Genomic DNA, 20,803 nt, shown 5'->3' with positions numbered 1-20,803 from the left:
TGGGCTGGGTGGTCTTCAGTTATTTCATATAGCACATACAAATTCAGTTAATGTCAAGGTTGTTTGGTTTTTGAACCAAGTAGAAGATTCTAGGATAAGAGTACTAGGTTGGAGTTTGGGCTCCAACTTTTAGGAGTCAGAGAACCTTGGGCATGATCTGTCTGTTTCCTCACAGGCAAAATAGGGATGACAGAATTGCGTTGCAATGCAGAAAGGAACGGTGAGTACAGGTTGACATTTTGATCTCCAAAGTAGTACGGGGAGAAATCACTAATTCTTCCTCAGAGATGGAATCAGAGTAAGAGAGAATTGACCTTGAGATTAAAGGTTGAGTAAAATTTCACTGGCAGCAATAACAACAGCACCAAAAGAGGTAGTCCCTACACAAGTAACAGTTTAAGCACAGCAATAGCGGTATAAGTGAGACTGTGTGCCAGGTGCCCTCAATTAGCTCTGCATCAGTGCCCCCCCCCCATTATGTCCTTGACATTCATCATTCTTGTAACATGCATTTTACTGGAAGCACCTGTAACTCTGCTAGACTTCCATCGGTTCATGCATGGGGCAGACTAAAAATGCTAGGGAGTGAATGCACCCAGGAGCAGTTCTTGGTCAGTGACAAGGAACTGGAGAATAAAGTCCCCTTTGGAGGCAAGATTGGATAAGAGGGGTGTTTCTCACCGTCTCCCAGAATTCCCCAGTGAGATTGAAACTCATTTATCCTACTTCCAAAACCGACTTTGATAATGTGCACCGTACCGGTTCTCTTTTCTCCTGTTTCCGCTTCTCAAATATTGAAGGTACTTTTTGGGTTCTCCCAAATAATAAAGCAAATGTATTCAAATCCTTATCTCTGGATTTGCTTCTGGGGAAACCAACATAAAATGGAAATATTTGTTTGGAATATAGGGCATATGAAGTGGGTAGGCAGGAAACTGTTGTTTGGAGGCAGATAGAGAAACCTAGTAGGACATGCTAAGTTTTTGGATAGTGTAGAAAATAGGAAGCCATTGGAAGTCTAAGTGGAGGGAAAGCAGGAAAGAAAGCAGAGGCAATATTTCATATTTACTTTTTAAAAAAGAGTTTATATTTTAGAGCAGTTTTAATTCACAAAAAAATATTGAGAGCTATGTACAGAGATTTCCCACGTACCCTCTGCCACCACACATGCAACGCCTACCCCATGATCAACGTTGCTCACCAGAATGATACATTTATTACCAAGGATGAATGTACATTGACACATCATAAACAGGCAAAGTCCATAGACCATATTAGAGTTCATTCTTGGTTTTGTGCACTCTGTGCATTTGGACAAATGTATAATGACATATACCCATCATTATAGTATCATACAGAGTACCAAAAATATCCTCTGTGCCTAAAAATTCTCTGTGCTCTGGATATTCATCCCTTCCCTCAACCCTTGGCAACCACTAATTTTTTACTGTCTCCATAATTTTGCCTTTTCCAGCACATTCTATAGGTAGAGTCATACAGTATATAGCCTTTTCAGATTGGCTTCTTTCACTTAGTAATATGCATTTATGTTTCTTCCATGTCTGTTCATGGCTTGATAGCTCATTTCTTTTTAGCACTCAATAATACTCCATTGTCTGGATGTACCACAGTTTATTTATCCACGCACCTACTGAAGGACATCTTGAAAGCTTCCAAATTTTGGCAGTTATTCGACAAAAGTATGACAATTAAGTTTGCTAACTTGATTCAATGATGTTGCTAAACTTTGTTGATATCAGAGGGATTATTAATTATGAATTTGTACCAATTGGACAAACAGTTAACCAAGTTTACTATTTGGAAGTACTGAAAAAGGCTGCAGGAAAAGTTAGATGACCTGAACTTTTCACCAACAACTCATGGCTCTTGCATCACAACAATGTGCCAGCTCACACAGCATTGCCTGTGAGGGAGTTTTTAGCTAGTTAACAAATAACTATATTGGAATATGCTTCCTACTCACCTGATCTGGCCCCCAATGACTTCCTTCTTTACCTGAAGATAAAGGAAATATTGAAAGGAAGACATTTTAATGACATTCAGGGCATCAAGCGTAATAAGACAACTCTGATGGCCATTCCAGAAAAAGAGTTCCAAAATTACTTTGAAAGGTAATTTTATTGATCTTTGCAAAAAACCAGGATTGGTTTTGTTGTTTCTCTCTATTTATTTCCTGTTTTGAATTTTATTGATTTCTGCTCTAATTCTTTTTTAGTTTGGATTTCATTTTCTCTTCTTTACCTAGTGAAAACTTAGATTATTGATTTTAGATCCTTTTTCTTTTTTAATTTGTATATTCAATGCTATACAATTTATTGTAAATACCGTTTTCACTGTATCCCATGAATTTTGATAAGTTGTATTTTCATTTACTTCAAAATATTTTTTTAAATTTATCTTGATTTTTTTTTGACCCATGTGTTATATTCAGGTACATATTGTTTAATCTCTATTTATTTGGGAAGTTTCCAGTTATCCTTCTGTTATTAATTTCTAGTTTAATTCCATTGTTGTGTGAGAGCAAACATAGTATTATTTCTATTCTATTAAGTTTGTCAAGGTGTGTTTATGGCCTAAAATGTGATCTATCTTTGTAAATGTTTCATGAGAGCTTAAGAAAAATGTACACTTTGCTGTTGTTGGATGAGTAGTCTATAGATGTTAATTATAACCAGTTGATTGGTGGTGGTGTTGAGTTTAATGAAGTCCTTACTGATTTTCTGCCTACTGGTTCTGTCCATTTCTGAGAGAGAGACGTTGAAGTCTCCAACTATGATAGTGCATTCATATATTTCTCTTTCAAGTTCTATCAGTTTTCACCTTATGTGGTTTGACACTATGTTTTTGTGTGGTCCTATGTTAAGAACTGTTATGTCTTCTTGGAGAATTGACTCCTTTATCATTATGCAGTACCCTTTATCCTCGATAACTTTCCTTACTCTAAAGTCCACTCTGTCTGAAATTAGCATAGCTACTGCTTTCTTTTAATTAGTGCTAATGTGGTATGTTTTTCTCCATCCATTTACTTTTAATCAAAATGTTTTTATATTTAGGTGGATTGCTTATAGACGACATAGGGTTGGGTATTGTTTTTTGATCCACTCTCACAATCTCTGTCTTTTAATTGGTGCATTTAGACCATTGATGTTCAAGGTGATTATTAATATAGCTGGATTAATATCTACCATATTTGTTAGTTTTTGATTTGTTGCTCTTTTCTTTGTTCCTATTTTTTGTCTTCCAATCTTTTTTCCTGCCTTTTGTGATTTTAATTGAGTTTTCTGATTCTATTTGCTCTCCTTTCTTAGCATATCAATTACACTTCTTTTTTACACCTTTTAGAAAATGAATACTGTCAACTTTATAATAAAATGGGTTGGAAAAAACATTAAAGTAATATTTTGATAAATAATAATGAAACCCAAATTGGTTTGCAATAGAGAATTCAAAGAATCTGTGGACTTGGTAATTAATTGGATATGAAGTTCAGAACAGGAGGTTGTACAGTCGTTGAAGTCAACATTTTTGGCCTTGGCAAATGAATAGGTGATGAAGAAATCGTAAAAGACAGATAACTGTGTGGCAGATGAGGGTAAACGGGGTCAAATATATGGTGATGGAAGGAAAACTAAGTGGTGAACACACAATGTGATATATAGATGATGTATTAGAGAGTTGTACACTTGGAACCTATGTAATTTTACTATTGTCACCCCAATAAATTTTAATGAAAAAAAAAAAGATAGGTAACAATGGGAGAAGAAAATGCTGAGTTTTGGTGCTAGTTGAAGAATCAAATGACAACCTCTAACTTTACAACTCAACACACATTTGTTGAACTTATTTTGAAGCAGGCGATGACACAGTCCTAGGGCTGAAAAGTCACAGCTTCTGCCCTTACACAGCTACCGTATTTCCCCGAAAATAAGCCCTAGCCAGACCATCAGCTCTAATGCGTCTTTTGGAGCAAAAATTAATATAAGACCCAATTTTGCATTATGTTAGATAAGACCTGGTCTTATATTATAGTAAAATAAGAGAGAAATATTTCTCTCACAAATTTTTCTCTCTTTCTCTATTTTTCTCTTTCTCTCTTTCTTTCTTTCTTGCAATATTTCAATGCAATGTAGCGATTAGTAATCTTTTTTTTTTTTCCACCTGAAGGAAGGCAGTACAGAGGCTTGCCAGGTAGTGTACCAAATGTTCCTCAGTTTGCTGTATAGTTCTTGTGAGCCTTTATTTATGTAATTGAAATAATACCTTTTGAATCACACATATTTTTGAGTACTTGAGCTTTTTGTGTTCCAGTTTATAGTAATTTAAGAGACATAGAACTACTGCCAATGTGAATTACATAATCTCATAGCTTTTACCATTGTGGTGATAGTTTTTTTAAATTATTGGGGCCATAATTTATCTTGAATTATTCATTCTTAATATTTATATACTTACAAACTTCACTCAAAACCAAATGATCTCTTTCCAGATATTTACATAGCTGTGACAATTTAATATATATCACTTCTCCTTGGTTTATAATTTTTGTTATTTCTCAGTCAATCATTCTGTTAATCAGTAAGTATTTATAGAACTTCTATTTGAAATAACTGATCTTTAGGCTTAACGCTCTGGTCTACCATGGGAACCATTCACATGGGAATAAAAACTCTGATTTACCCATAAATCCTTTCAATAAATCTTCCACCAGGTTTCCGTGTACATGCCTTCAGCAAGCAGGCACAACTAATGTCAAATCCTCTGACCACTTACACTGGCAAACGAACACTTTCCAGAAAACTTAATAAGGCCTTATCCTCAGCAGCTAGGGAACTTGTAAGACTTGAGACTCTGAAGCTTTGTCCTTTCTCTTTGCTCCTTCCTCTGTGAGGGTAAAAATTCTAAACCTTAGCCATATTAAAGAGATTTGGTTTTTGTTTGTTTGTTTGTTTATGGTAGTATCTTTCTGAGAATCATATCCTTATTATCCATGTGACAAAAACACATGACCCACCCTTTGCCAAAACGCTATGTAAGCACTTGGAAATACAATGATACAGAAGATGCTGAACTATGGATGGACCACTCAGAAACCAGGCACACATAGGATTGCAGTGCTTCTCAAACTTTTGGTATCAGGGCCTCTTTATAGTCCTCAAAATTATTGAAGGCCCCAGAGAATTTGTTTTTCTTTGATATATTTATATTTTGACATGTTAATATTTACCATATTAGAAACTAAAATTGAGAACTTTTTGAAATTGTATTCGTTAATATATTTTAAATAACAATAATAAGTCCATTACAAGTTAAGTATGGTGTCCTAAAAGCCAAAAGAAATGTATCAATAAGGAGTGCCATGTCTGTCAAATGGATTAAATATGGGTCAAGAGATTTAGCAACGTGGAGGTTATCTGTGACCTTAATAAGAGCAGTTTTGGTAAAATAGTGGGAGTTAAGGCCTGATTACAATAGGTTTATGGGGAAATGGAAGGAGAGAAACTGGATAGATTGAATATAGAATACACTTTCCAGATATTTTGCTGCAAAGACTAGAGAAATAGAGTGATAGCTGGTGGGAAAAGTGAGTCCAGTAAAAGGCGTGTTTTTTTGTATTTTTGTTTTTGGTTTAGTTTTTGCTTTTTAAGATGGTGGAATGAATCGTATGCTTACGAGCAAATGAGGATAATTCAGTGGGGAGGAAAGAGTTGACGCTATAAGAGTGACAAGGAAAATAAAGGGATTGCTCACCTCTGAGTGAGCAACAGGGCATGGGGTCTGGTACACATGGGGGGGACTGATTCTAGAAAGACTGCAGGAACATCATCTTTCAAAGCAGTCAGGAAGGCAGAGTGAGTACAGATGTCAGCAGGTGGGTGAGGAGATGCAGTAGTGGGAGCCTGAGTAAGTTGTCTTCTGTTTCGCCTCTCTGGGTGAAGGTGGAAGAAAGGTGAGAGTAAGCTGAGAGTGAAGATAGACAAGAAGGTATTGGAGGTTTAGAGAAAAACTAGGTGTGGAAAAGTCGCCTAGGAGAATGGACTGGAAATGAACTAGAACAATGATGCTCCAAGCGTGGTCCCCAGACCCTCAGCATCTGTATCACCTGAAAATGTGTTAGAAATGTGAATTCACAGTCCTTACTTCAGACCTATTGAATCAAGAACTGGGAGTAGGGAAGGGTGAGCCCAGCGAGTTCTCTAGGGGTTCTGATGCACAGGAGTTTGAGAGTCACTACCTGGATAGTTACTGTATGAGTTTGGGGTTATTCCAATGGCTTTTAATGTGAAGAACATGCAAAGTGAGACCAGTCAGTCAATCACTCAGTCGTGTATTGTAGGTGTTTTCTCCAGCTGCAGTCAGGTCCTTTTTAATGGAACAAGCAGAGTTGAATTTACAGGTTATGGTCTTTGTTTTATAAATGATTAAAAGATGGGTCTGTAAAAGTTATAACAATAGAGACTTCTATAGGCTGAGTTGTGTCCACCTGACATTCGCATGTTAAAAGTCCTAATTTCCACTACCTCAAAAGTGACTCTATTTAGACATAGGGCCTTCCAAGAGGTATTAAGTTTAAACGACCTCACTAGGGTGGCCTTAATTTAATTTGTCTTGTGTCTTTAAAAGAAGAGGCAATTAGGACACAGACACACAAACGAAAGATCATGTGAAAACACAGTGATTATACAGCCATCTTAAAAGCCAAGGACAGAGGCCTCAGAAGACACCAACCCTCACAACACCTTGAACTTAGACTTTTTCAACTTTTAGAATTTGAAGAAAATACATTTTTGTTGTTTAAACCGGCCAGTCTGTGGTGCTTTGTCATGGCTGTCCTAACAAACTAACGCAAAGGTACCAGGAAAGGTTTTGTTTTCTAAGCACTTAGGGTATAAAGGACTGACTTTACTTCGACTAAGTGTCTTTGTTCCTTTCTGTGTAGGGGAATTATAATAGCATCTACCTCACAGGGTTATTATGGAGATTAAATGATATCATTCATGTAAAGCCTTGGCTCAGTACCTAACCCAAGAAAATGTCAGCATGAACAAGATCACATCTCCTCAAAAGAGCATGTATGCTTGGCTAGGACAGTTCTCTCTCTTGAAGCTGCAGTTGGAACTCAAGTTGCAACGTTCCCAGGCAATCAGGTTCTGTAGCTGGCGATTTGAGGCATGAGCTCCTGAGTCTTGTGGCACTGCCCTTGTATTCTTCTGATTTCTGAAGCAGCCCTGAAGGTCACAAAGCAGGGTTGAAACTCCTGGATTAATTTTCTGTGTTGACACAACAGGCCAGGTCCTGTCTGGGTTATAAAGTGATGCTACACTGTTTCCAGGTCTCTTATAAAACTGAGCCAGAAAAATCATTCTTCCTGGATTGTTGGATTTTTCTCTTGCGTCATGTTGTTTGGAGTCTGTGGAGACAGAGAATGGGAACAGGGAGGTGACTGAGAGAAATTCATTTTCTCCTTCCAATTTTGTATTTAGCCATTTCAAAATGTCATTACACTGAGAAAATACAGTTTAATTGGCAATATGATAGTTACTTAGGTAAGGCCCAGTCTAGGCTCAGGATGCTATTTACTGCGATCATCACTTCCAAGCGCAATGCTTTGTTGTATTTTTCCTCCACGAGCAGTTATTTGCGAGTAATGGATTTCTGTAAGCCAAATTATAGCCTCCCTTAACAGTCATTTTTGACTGTGTATCTATGACACCCCTTTCAGAAAGGGCTAATTATTATTGACAGGGATGATAGACAGATTCTCTCTGTTCTGGGCAATTAAATAACATTTTGTCCCAGTTTACTTTAGACAGATCTGTGGCTGAACGGACGTTCTTGATTTGTGTTTAAACTACAACAAAAATAAATGCGGGAAATCTTAGTTTATGCAAAGACCAGCACTCCTATGATCTTCAAGCCCTTTAAAAATACTACAAGTATATGTTTGTAGATTCCAGACTACACTTAGGGTCACTGAGTATAAAAAGTAACCATCTGCAAGTGCCTTATTTGTCCATTCAGGCAGAGACAAACTGGTGGCTTACATGTTTGAATCAGTCCTTTGTAGCTAATAGCTTTGTTCATTTATCAGAGTTCGAGTGTTTTTTTTTCGGTTGCATGTGACCTTAATTTGATAAGGATCTCAATCCAATATCTTACACATTTGTTCAAAAAATTTCCCAGAGTGCTATTGGAGTTTTAATTTTATTTATAGTTTTTCTTTTCTTTTGTCTTTCCCTGTAGTGAGTAGTAGTATAATGTTTCTAAATTCAAAAATGTTTTATATTCTCCTTTTTGATGTAAGGTCAAAATTTACATTGTTTTACCCCTCTCCCCAAAAGCTCAATAATTATGTCCAAACTTTTCTATTTCTCTCTGATTTGAAATGTTTCCCTTGTTATGTAATACTTCCTTATTTATGCTAAGTGATCTATATCAGATATTTGCCTACTTCCATGATTTGTAGGTCAAGTAACCTTAGAGTATATTTTCATATATGGTAAGGGTAGTCATCTATTACTCTTTTTTATGAAAACATTTTATTTGCTTTGAGCAACTTATCATTCCAAATATACTTCCAGCATTGTAATTACATACATAATACATATTTTTAATCATAACAATTATCAAATGTGGAAGGCTATCAGGTGAAAAGTAAAAAGCCCCATTGATTTTTCAAACCCACCCTAAAATCAAACACTTAATTCCCTGAGTGTACTTCTGGATCTTCTTTTACGTATTTGCACATTTTGTGTTTTCAAAATAGTCTGGGACTTTGTTTTTATATGAATTATAATGATATACATATGTATTTTTGCAACATATATCTATGGAACACCCATATGTAGCAGGCACTGGGATATTTCAGTGACTAAAATGAACAGAAATCACTCGGCTTGTGGCGCTTACTAGCTCGTGGAGAAAAGCAGACAATTAATGATACACATATAATTAGATCATTTGACATCTTAGAATAATAAATGCTATGGAAAAGCAAAGCATAGTATAGGGGGTGAGAAGTTTTTTTGTGTGTGTAGTGGAGAGTGTCAACATTTTCAATAGGATGGTCAGGCGTCGCCACTGAGAGACTAATATTTGAGCAAACTACTAGTAGGAGGCATCCAAAACCTTGATTTTAATACTTAACCTATCTTGAAGATTTTTCTGCAAGCACGTAAAGATCACTTTGTTGTTTCAATTGCTCTTTAAAATTCTATAGCACTTTAATGCTTCTTTCTTGGAAATAACTAGTGAAGAGTTTAAAAGATATAAAAAAACACAATGAATAACGTTTATTTGCTAGCTATAAAATTTTGTAATCGAAATTAACAATATGCATTGTTTTCTAACATTGAAATAACTACAAATAACTCACCATGCATTAGGAATTACTCAGTGTCTTAATAAATTAAAAACAAAATAAATTAAAAATAGGTATCATTTAGCCTACATATTTAAAGAACAAGGAAAATATTCAAAAAAACCCAAAACAATGGAATAATAGCCAATGGAATATATTCACATAGAAATTTTATAAAATAGACAAGTGTTGCAATACTTTATTGATATATAACTGTTACAATTCTTTATTGGCCTCATACCAATTCTGAGAACCAAAATTGATATTAACAACTTTTAAAATTACTATGAATACTATTCATCAATCTCTATGAGATACAATAAAAACAATATTCAGAGTTCATTATAGAAACCCTTAAACACTTAGTTGGAAACAACATAGTTTAAAATAAAGTAGTATACTCAAAATCTTGAAACAGAATAAGCAAAATTCAAGTAAAATAGAAGAATTTTTAAAGAAACAATAATGAATTAAATAATACTTTAAAAATATATAGTAGTTTGAAAAGACCCACCCCCCCACCAACCTGCTTTGTAAGCCAGTTGAAGGAAAGAAAAGGGAATAAAATTACAAATAAGGAGAAAACATTTTCCATAAAGAATAGTGGTGTATATGTAAAATAATACATTGTAAAATATCTGGAATCCAGATGAAATGCATAGTCTCTAGAAAAAATTAAATTACCAAAATTTAGTCAAGAAAGTAGATAATCCGAATAGACCAATTACAATAAAATAAACAAAATATAGTCAATGATATTCCCTTGAAAAGGACATTGTAACATTTCTAGTTTTAACGTGCCTGATTAAAGTAACCATTTCCCACTTACTCTCTCAAATATGGAAATATAACACGAAGCAAAAAAAAAAAAAGGAAAGTCAATGTTTTGTTGAAACAAGCAGACTACATAAATTCCTGCAGAACAAAATAGGAGGAAGTGCTGCCAAAATCAATAAACACGGAACAGGACTGGAAAAAGGGGTGGGAAAAGTTTGTCCATGACTTCAGAGCTCAGAAAATGTTGGTAAATATATTTTTCTAGCATAAATGGCATGCTCTATTGCAAAAGTGACATTTCTCTTCTTTGCAACAAGACTGGGACCTAGGGAATGTCAGAGGGAACTCCCATGGACTGGGTGTGAAGAGAAAGTGAGGAAGAAAGCTATATGGAAATTGTTTTACAGATAAGCTGCATTTGCAGGTAGCAGGGTATCAATGAGGTAGAGGATATAAGGAAACTGCACATTGTGACTAGTTCTGCAGAATTGATTTTGGCAGACTGGGAAGAAGTAAGGCTGAAATACGATATATAATATTTTATCCATATATAATTCTGTGATCCTAGGCTAGTACATAAGTGTCCCCTCTCTACATATGCAGAAAAGAGGTGGTCCTGGATTTTTAATCAAAATGAAAAAGATGAGTTCTAAAATAAAGAAAAAGCTAGCACAGGATGTATACAAAGATACTATTATAAAAAAGAAGGAAGAGAACATAAAAACAAATGTAAGATACAGAATTCTGTCTGGGAAACAAAACTGTTTTCCTTAGAACAATGAAAGTTGCTACTAAATATATCATATGGGATTAAAATATGACTTAAAGAAATTATTTTTACAAACAAAAGCACAAAGATGATCTACAAGAGTTTAGGAAAGGTATGGGAAGACTACGGAAAGAAATACAAATCTGGTAGAGTTCAGAAAGAAACAGAAGATTAAAAATAATCACAGCAAAGAAAGTGAAATGAAAGCAGTGCAAACAGAGACACACAAAGTAGACAATACTGAAATCACAATAAACAATACTAAAGGATGCAGAAGATATGAGTGATGCAAAGCAATGGAATGAAATGGAAGTAAGCAAGAGTTTAAAAGGATTAGAGAGAAAATTATAAATAATCACATCCCCACAAAAATAACTGAGATCATGGAACTGAAAATATATTTGAAAATATAACTCAAGAACATTTTCTTTAATGAAAGAAAACTTAAAATTATATATTTAAAGGACATATTAGATTCCAGGGGTAAAAAAGACAGCAACACTAATTAGACAACAAGGTATATTCTACTAAAGTTACTAGATTTGTAAGTTAATTAAAGACTCCTCAACCAGGCAAAAAGTTGATGTGTTCTCTAGGAGAATACATCAGGTCAACCTCGATAGCTCCACAGTAACATAAAATGCTAGAGTTGGTTGAAACAATGACCTTTCTAAAGAACAGAAATGTGATCTCTAAAGTTTTCACCCAGGAAAACTCATTCAAGTGTAAAAGGCAATTAAAATTATAACAATGCACCACTTTTGCCTACCCGATTTGTCAAAGATCAACAAGTTTGATAACACACTATCTGTTGGCAAAAGTGTCGGAACACAGGGGTCTTATACTTAGCAGGTGGGACAATCCAATGGTATAATTTCTGTGGAGAACTATAGAACAAGATCTGTCAAAACTACACATACAAGACTTTGACTCAGCAATTTCACTTCCAGGTTTTTCCTTCAGGTATAATTACGCAGAAGTACAAGTATACAAGTACAAGATGTTCACGTAGTATTTTGGTTATAGAAAATAATTGGAAGCATATTAAATAAACATCTATAGATGAGTATTTAAATATATTATTACATAACAAAAAAGTACTTTAAACAAAGTGGTAACTTACTATCATAAAAAGCTAGAGAGCAACATTTTTAATCAAGGAAGGAGCCTTTTTGGCTCCTGACTGTACAGTCAGACTCCTGTAAAATTCTTCTTGATATTTAGAAATAAAGCTACTATGCTCATCTCTCTTTACCTTATCCTATTGTAAATATTGTCAATAATTCTCCTAAAATTCTCTCTACCTTCTAACCCATAACAACTCCATCTTAAGAAAGACTATGATAGATTCATTCTCTTTAAAGCAGAAATTAGACTTACTGCCTAATTTTTCTTGGAATTTTTTGCTGTTTAAGAGAGGACAACACTTAAGCCAGAAGAATAAGTACATAACTGTAGAGTCTCCATTTCAGCTTGCTAGTGATGAGCTGGTTTGTGGATGGTAGGTGGTAGGAACCTGTTTCCCCGAAAATAAGACCTAGCCAGACAATCAGCTCTAACGCGTCTTTTAGAGCAAAAATTAATATAAGACTGGGTCTTATATTACATTACATTGCATTACATTACATTACATTACATTACATTACGTTACATTAGACCGGGTCTTATAGTAAAATAAGACCTGGTCTTATATCAATTTTTGCTCCAAAAGATACATTAGAGCTGATTATCTGGCTAGGTCTTATTTTCCAGGAAACACGGAATGTAACCCTTTCCACGATTTCCTAAATCTTATATCTACTCTGCCTTCTTGTAATTGTGGCCTTATTCAGAAAATATATGTTTGCATAGATCGGGAGAGAAAGAGTTTTTTTTCCATTTTGAAGTTCTGTGAAGTTGTTCTGTTCATCTTCTCCCTTGGGTATTTGTGTAGAGAGTTTGTTTATTTGTTTGTTTAATGTACCCTCTGCCATATTAGTATGTCATACTGCATTCAGCAAATGGCTGGGGAATTCTATACAAAATCTTTTCAAATTCAATATTTTATGTGCAAATTATGTATAAGCATTCTCCCAAGAATTGTGAAGAACACTGGAGATTTTGCCTGAGCTCTTTCTTCATTTTAAGATTTCCTGGAACCCTTCCCTCCATAGTCTCTCAAACTTCCTCTTTCACTTTCTAGATGTCCATTTTTTTTTTAAAGACCAGCTAATTTTTTGCCTTCTCCGTAATTCCTTTATTATCTCTCTGAACCAAGGAATCTCTCTTCTGAATTCATATAGCCCTTATTGTAAGGATCTATAATATTATATTCCACAAAAAAGTAGTGTATGTGTTATTTCTCTCTCTCTCTCTCTCTCTCTCTCTCTCTCTCTCTCTCTCTCTGTTTCTCTCTCTCTCTGTTTCTCTCTGTTCTTGCTGGTATGAAGTTCTAGGGTTAATGTTTTATGGATATGCTTCTTCAGTTGCAATATGTTGTATTCAGTAATATTTATTTCGTTGAACAAATTGATGTCTCTTCCACCCATAAATGTTTCCTAGGCACTATTGGCACAAAATTGTATTAACATGCTTAATGAATTCTTTTAAAAAATGGATAATTCACAACACAGCGCTTGCTTCCAACTCAGTGTAGGAAACCACACTGCTGCATCATCCCGACATTGGGAAATTACTGGCTTTGTGAGAGTTTATCCAGTTGTTCAAGATGAATCAAATGGAGAAATCTCATTTGTGCTTCCTTGCCAGGGAGGCAGGCACTCCTGATTCCCAGAACGAAGTTGGTGTGCGGGGTGGCCTGGGTTCCGTAGTCTCTTCCCTCCTCCCTAACTGTTGCCTTCCTCAGTAGATTGGCCTCATTTACTCACTTTCAAAATCTGGATTTCACGTTCAGTTAATAAGGGGTGGGATAGACCACGTGTCTTGCTCTTCGTGTTACTCTTTTCCTCTTCTTCTCCACTAGCTCAGATGTCTTCCCTCTGTGGTTTTACAGTTAGGCACAGTCCCTCTTCCAGTCTCCTGTGATTTTTTTTTTTTTCCCACCAACAGGCAGACTGTATAGCGATATCCAGTGACACGTTGTAGAGTGCCATTCCATGGTTATGCATTTGGGTTTACTATTTCGTGTGGTGGCTCTCTAACTAGATTCTAAGCATTTCCATGTACCTAACACATTTTGTACCCCCGAACCCTCCCACTCAAAACCTACAGAGCCTACCACACCTCTGTTGCTGTTGCCGGACTATCATTAGTGTATGTTATCAAGCGGATGAGACAGTCCATACTTTCAGGAAGGATAGACAGGGTGGCTCAAGGGTTCTATTGCAGGTAACACATGAGTTCCTGCTCCACTCTGATTCTCCCCTCTGATTTTCCACCTTCCTACCCTTAAGATTTTGTTTTGTTTCGTTTTTTAAATTTTATTGGGGAACAGTGTGTGTTTCTCCAGAGTCCACCCGCTCCAAGTCATTGTCCTCCAATCTAGTTGTGGAGGGCACAGCTCAGCTCCAAGTCCAGTCGCTGTTTTCAATCTTAGTTGCAGGGGGCGCAGCCCACCATCTCATGTGGGAATTGAACCGGCAACCCTGTTGTTCAGAGCCGGTGCTCTAGGTTTTTAAAGTGATGCTGACAAATGCCATAGCTGGAGGCTTGTCAGCTTATGGTAAATGTATCTCTTCTACTATGAACACAAGCACTTCTGAGGAGAAAACATACCAGGAGGCTCCCCAGATTCTTCTCCCTTCTGTGCTCAGATCCCTTGGAGGGGGGGGGGCAGAGTTGTTATTCTGTTTAACTTGTTCTGGAAAGGAAGGTGATACTTTAAAGCTGTTTTTGCAGTGTTCATGATACCCATTGATCCAGAACCCTCATAACTTTTACAAATCAAACCTGCTAATAAATCATTCTCTTCTGACATATCAAATAGGGTGATTTCCAAAATTCGTATTAGGCATATTTTGTCAAATGGGATCTATGTCTTGAAAGAGTTAAGTAGATCTATATTTGGTACAAACACATACACAGAAATAGCATATTTTTCAATATATATTTTAAAATCATGGCTTCATTGTATAGATCAACAGGTCATGCATACCAAACCAATAGTTACTTTGTAGTAATACTCAAGTATTGTTACTAAAATTTAAACACCATTATTTTTTGGCCATCATCTGGGTTGTAGAAGATGTAGTGCTTTCAATGTAATTCTGAAGTAAGGCTTTTTTATTTATTTATTTTTTTTGGTGTTGGATGATTTCATATAAAACTCAGTTCGGCCTTCTCTCTAATTCCCAAGGAAAGTGGAAATCTCATTGGATTTGAAATTTATGGATGAGTACATTTTTTTTTTCAGTTTATGTGAAATTTGGTAAAAATCAAATTAAAATAAGACAGGAGTGAATTCTGTATGCAGTCCTGGAGCTTGTTTAACACTACATATATACAATTCTTATTTTCTGAGGATAGCTTAGAAATGGAAGAAAGTGAGATGTCTAAAGTTTCTTTTAAAAGGATACTGCACCCACCTTAGAATTGTATCCTCCTGGAGTAAAATTGTGTATTGAAATAATTGTAGAAGTTGACTTTTTTTCCCCTGAGAAAGTTAAAAAACTTTCCTTTGTGTTTTATTCATAGTGGAGGCAGTCTGAGAAAAAGATCTCTGTTGACCTAGATTTGCTGTTTTCCTGTATGCCCATAATTCAAAGAACCCAAATTTATGTATCTGACACTATCTCATTATATATAACAATATTCCTGCTTATATAGTATAGTGCTCTTCAAGTAGTGCAAATCATTTCACACACATTTTCTTATCTATTCTTCCATGCTATTATGTCTAAATTTCAGGGACGTAGAAATTAAGATTGAGAGAAGTAGAGTTACTTACCCAAAAATATGTACTAAGTAAAAAGCTTAGAATGAATTCCCAGAGTGCTCATTGTACTAGATGGCAGTTCTGTTCTTCTCCAAAGCATCTTTGCAATGTGTTCCAGCATAAGGTACTACATGCTTTAAATAAATGAAGATATATTTTTAGACCAATGAAACACCTATCTAATTTATTTACAGTAGCCACAGTGTCTTATTTGGGGAGTAAGTACCTCACCAATACTGAAACATAAAACATAAATTCTTTTGGTTAAGAGAAAGCTGCTTCCCTTATTGATTAATGGGATTTGGCTGTTAGTATCATGGCCCTGCCATCTTTCCCATTGGCATAGGCTTTGATAATTTATTTTGCTCAGGACAGAATTTATACACACAAACCATTTTTATTCTAATAGTGAATGCATTACTTTCCCTCAAATGTACAGTGAAAAATTACTATGAAGTCATTACTCTGGCTCAGCTGATGGGACTGGGAATGAGAAAATAGTCCTGTCAAACCTTTTTATTTTTTTTTTAACTGTCTTAAAGCCCTCATTCTTCCACAGGTGTGGGAGATATACATGCAACCATTCAATCTTCTGAAGAGACACCTTCCTTAATCTCCATTTTACCCTCCTATTTGGGGTGACTGAAAAGTTAAAAGTATACTTCCCAAACTCCTTTGCAGCGAAGCTCTGTCACTTAGATGGGCTTGAGTGAGATCCAGAAACCAGAAGTAAGGCAGGAACCACTTTATTGCAGCTATAGCCATTGACAGATAAGTTCTGAGAGTTGTGAGGGATCATAGTGGCCAACATGACATAGTTGTGGCAGAATCATCAGTGCCACTGGTGTGAGGAGGCTATGATGGCTGAAGTGACAGGAGTCAGTAGCAGTAGCTGCTGCCTGTCATTTGGGTTTCAGGTATAGTGGTATGACTTTAAAACTGAAAGTTCAAGAGCAGTCCACTGACGTCTATTTCCTGCAACCCATCCGAAGATTTTGTAAACACAATTTCCCTGCATAAAATCACTTTCTGTTTGATATGCTTTAGTAGTTTGGGAACCTACTGAAACTATAGCTGTTCTCCCACCTGTAAGTGCTGAGAAATATCTAAGTGAGGGTTGCATCATCACAGAGTGGAAGGTCAGGCATATTTGGGTCCAAATTCTGGTTTTGACTATTAGTAACTCTGAAACTTTGGTTCTATTTTTTCATCTTAAAATGAGTCTAAAAATACCAACTTTATCAGTTTTTTATGAATATTATAAATAATGTATATAAAGTGCTGAATCAATTAGGTTGATTTTGTTTTAATGACAGTATTTTTAAAAACTTTTTTACTATAACTGGTCTAAATAATAAGGAAATTTATCACGACAAATAAGTGTGAGTTAATATGCAGGATGAACTCTAGGAATTCTATCATCTGTGTCTGCTTGATGTCAAAATGGTTCAATGATATAAACAGGCCAATGGCTGCTTTCGAAAATAAAATTTTATTAGAACCAGGGCTAAACCATTCTGGTGACTTAAAATGCATCACAATGGTTGAGTTAAATAGTTGCCACAGGAACCATGGACCATCATGTTGGCAAAGCTAAAGTATTTATTATCTGGCCCTTTGCAGAAAGTTCATCAAACTTTAATATGAAGAGTAACACTGCTGTCCTCAGTAGTTATTTCATACTAAGGATTGATCCCTTCAAGCCCACGAAATGGCTGCCAGCAGCAATGAGAGAGAGAGAGAGAGAGAGAGAGAGAGAGAGAGAGAGAGAGAGAGAGAGAGAGAGAAGGAGAGATTTCTTTTAGGTGTGGTACATTCTTCCCTTCAGTTTCATTGCACGAAATTGTATCACCCAGTCATTCCTGGACCAATAACTGTTGTTAGGAGACATGCTAAGCATGAATTGGTTTAGACTAAACAGAATTCTACATTGGAGCTGTAATGATGGGCTGCTCATCTGAAAACTCCAGGGTTTTATAAGGAAGAAAAAATGTTACTTCAGCAAAACATTATTTATTACAAGTAACTAACACAGTGCCTACTCAATAATTATTCATTTCTTCGCTTAGCCATGATGGTACCCACTTGGATAGAATGAAATGAGCACTAGGCTAGAAGTTGAGAGACCTGACATTTCATATTGACTTAAGCTAAGACTGTCTTGTAACCTTGGGAAAAAATTACTTAACTTTAATTTCTCCATTGATTTATAAAGGGCTCTGGTTTAGACTATATCTAAGAATCATTCTGATTATTAAATTAAAAAAATTAATTAAAAGCCCTGTATTTCTGTAGTGCATTAGTGTTTTCAAATTGATTTCCATATACATTAATAAGAACCTCATTGCCGTAGTCAAAGAGAGAATGTCCCCAAGTTGTAAGGTTAGAGCATATTTTACTCTTGATAGATGCAAATCTTTCTAGGGCTGAATCTCAAGCAGAGATGGCAGATGAACACTGCCACAGAACATCTCATTTATTCACTCATTCATTCAACACACATGACTCAATGTCCACCTTGTGTCAGACACTGAGCTAAATGGAGAAGGGGCCCTGAACTCATCAAGTTTACATTCAAAAGGCAGATGGAGGATAGTCAGTAACCGCATAAAAAACAAAACAAAAACACAATTTCAGATAGTGACACTGTTTTATAAAGATAAGAAAGCAGGTGAATATAAAATGACTGCGGTGGGGGGAGGGGTGACATCGTTTAAAGGTGTCCAACTTCTGTGAGAGGATGTTCATCTGTTAAGACGTGAATGTGTAAATCTGAAAGAACACCCCTTTCCTTTTTATATATTTTTCCCAATTTGTAGGTTCCATTGATAGAGCTATAATTTTCCATTTCTTTCCTAAGAGTTTTCTCTGTTGAGAAGCTCTTAAAGTGTTCCCTTGAGAAAATGATGTGTGTTAGAAGAAGGAAGGTTGGGGAAGGGGAAATTTTTAAATAGTTTTTTGAGTTATTTCAGAATTATAGAGATATGTCTTCTGAGGTAAACTCTTCTTCAACTGTTATAAAAGTTAAGCTGTTTTGTTGTTGTTGTTTGTTTTGTTTTGCTTTTTTTAATTTTGGAAGCATATTTTAGGCAATAGAAACTAAGGCACCCAGAGACTTATAGCAGTATCTTTACATGCCAGTCAAATTGCATGAAAAGACACAGAAACAGTACCCCAGATTCACCCACACCTGAAGAAAGTGATTTCTTAAGTCTCAGAGAAAAAGAAAAACATACTTCAAGAGGCAGCAATAGTATCTTCCTGCTTGGAGTCTAAACTGAAAACAGATTCCTCATTTGTGCAGGGCTACAGCACGTCCTGTTATCTCCACCTCTCCACACAATAGCCGTTGATGATGTTACTGCTGAATTAATCCTTTTGCCACTATAGCAAATGTCTCCTGTTATATTTAGTGAACCCTCATTCATGCTTCCTACTCTTGCATCCCTAAAACTTTGTTTCTACTTTTGAATGCATTTTTCAACGTAACTTAAATGCATTTAGACATTTGAATATATTGTTAACATGACACTTGCAGAAAAAAAAAATTGTGTTAATCTGAGAAATACAAAAGCAGTGTGGGAAAGAATAATCCTGCCTCCAGGCAAAATTGACCCAGTTAATGTTTGTAATGATTGGTTTGCAGGGATTTTGTAAAAGTCTGTTTGCCTTATCTGTGACTGAGTCTATGTGGTGCAGAAGCAAATGATTAATTCAATGAATTTGGTTGCTCTCTTCCCTGCCCCAGAAAATAGTCAACCTGTTTTGTATTCCTGCTCCTATGGCAAAACTCAAAAGAACAAAACAAAACAAAAAAACCCACTTAATTCCTATTGTGTAAATGATTAAATTTTTTGAGATCATGAAAGCCAAAAAAAATTTGAAAAACAAATATAAAAGATGAAATTGTTTGGGAAATAATATAAATATATACATATAAAAATAATGCAAATAAATAATACTACTACTACTAAAATAGTTTGCATGCTTTCAATACATCAGGTTCTATCTGATGCTGCAGAATGATGCTACAAAGCATCATTCAGGTAGATAAATTCTTCAGAAATTCTAAGTCCAGACCCTAAATAGCACCATCCCCTACATATTGGCCTGAGGAAAGAAAAAGAGATGTTGGCTATATACACATGTAGAGAATGATAACGATTATCCCCATTTTAGAGATCAGAGGTTTAAAGAGATTCTAAGTAACTCTCCTCAAGTCACGTAATTCATGAAAGATGGGTTTCAAGCTTAGGTCTTCATAATACCAGGCTCTCTTCACTACAGCAGGACAGCTGCTCTAATACGCTTCTGTATCTCCCATCATGTCTAGTACACATGCAGCCCTGACAATAATTTGCTGATTGTATGAAATGGCAATACTCTATGCATTGAAACTGAATGGAATGACTAATTTGTCTTTCCAAATTCCAATGCTTAATTATTTTTATTCTAAAAGTTACAGTTTAAATTAGACTTAGCTAATTTGTATTTTAAAAGGCCAGGGAGTAAATACTTTAGGTTTTGCAGGCCATACAGTCTCTGTTATAACTCCTCCACCAGGTCCTTGTAGTCCTCAGCCATAAGAAGATAGCAAATGAACGGACAAGGTTGTGTTACAAAAAAACTTTATTTATAAAAATAGGATCAGACTGTAGGTCTAGTTTGCTAACCTTTGGTCTAGATAGTAAAACTATTCTGCTTTCTATCAATAATGAACATTTTCCCCCTAGTATGATTCCTGTGACCTCCAGCAATTTCTTCCTGTGTCCACATAGGCAGTGCTAAATATACTTTTACCTTATGATCCAGCAATCACTTTCCTTGGTATTTACCCAAAAGAGTTGAAAACTATGTGCACAAAACAAACTGCACACCATTGTTTATAGCAGCTTCATTCATAATTGGCGAAGCTTGGAAGTAACCAAAATGTCTTTGTGTAGGAGAATGGACAAATAAAGTGTTGTACATCGAAACAAGGGAGTATTATTGAGTGGGAAAAAAA

Source organism: Rhinolophus ferrumequinum, chromosome 9 (assembly GCF_004115265.2).
Source record: "Rhinolophus ferrumequinum isolate MPI-CBG mRhiFer1 chromosome 9, mRhiFer1_v1.p, whole genome shotgun sequence".
NCBI classification, from domain to species: Eukaryota; Metazoa; Chordata; class Mammalia; order Chiroptera; family Rhinolophidae; genus Rhinolophus; species Rhinolophus ferrumequinum.
This window is presented reverse-complemented; position numbering follows the sequence as displayed.